Here is a 200-nt window from a genome sequence, read left to right on the forward strand (position 1 = left end):
CGAGCAGAGTCAGGCCTGCCCCGGCGCTGGAAGCCCTGAGCCAGCGCGTCTGCCGGCGGCAAGGCGAGGAGGAGGAGCAGGGCGAGCGCGGGGAGGGGAGCGGGCTTTGTTCCCGCAGAGCCGGAGGAATGCACGCTGCCTCGCACTGCTCCCCGGCTTCAGGGAAGCGGTACGGGGGCAGCACCAGGCTCACCGGAGAG

This window comes from Aptenodytes forsteri, unplaced genomic scaffold (genome assembly GCF_000699145.1).
Source record: "Aptenodytes forsteri isolate BGI_AS27 unplaced genomic scaffold, ASM69914v1 Scaffold54, whole genome shotgun sequence".
Classification (NCBI taxonomy): domain Eukaryota; kingdom Metazoa; phylum Chordata; class Aves; order Sphenisciformes; family Spheniscidae; genus Aptenodytes; species Aptenodytes forsteri.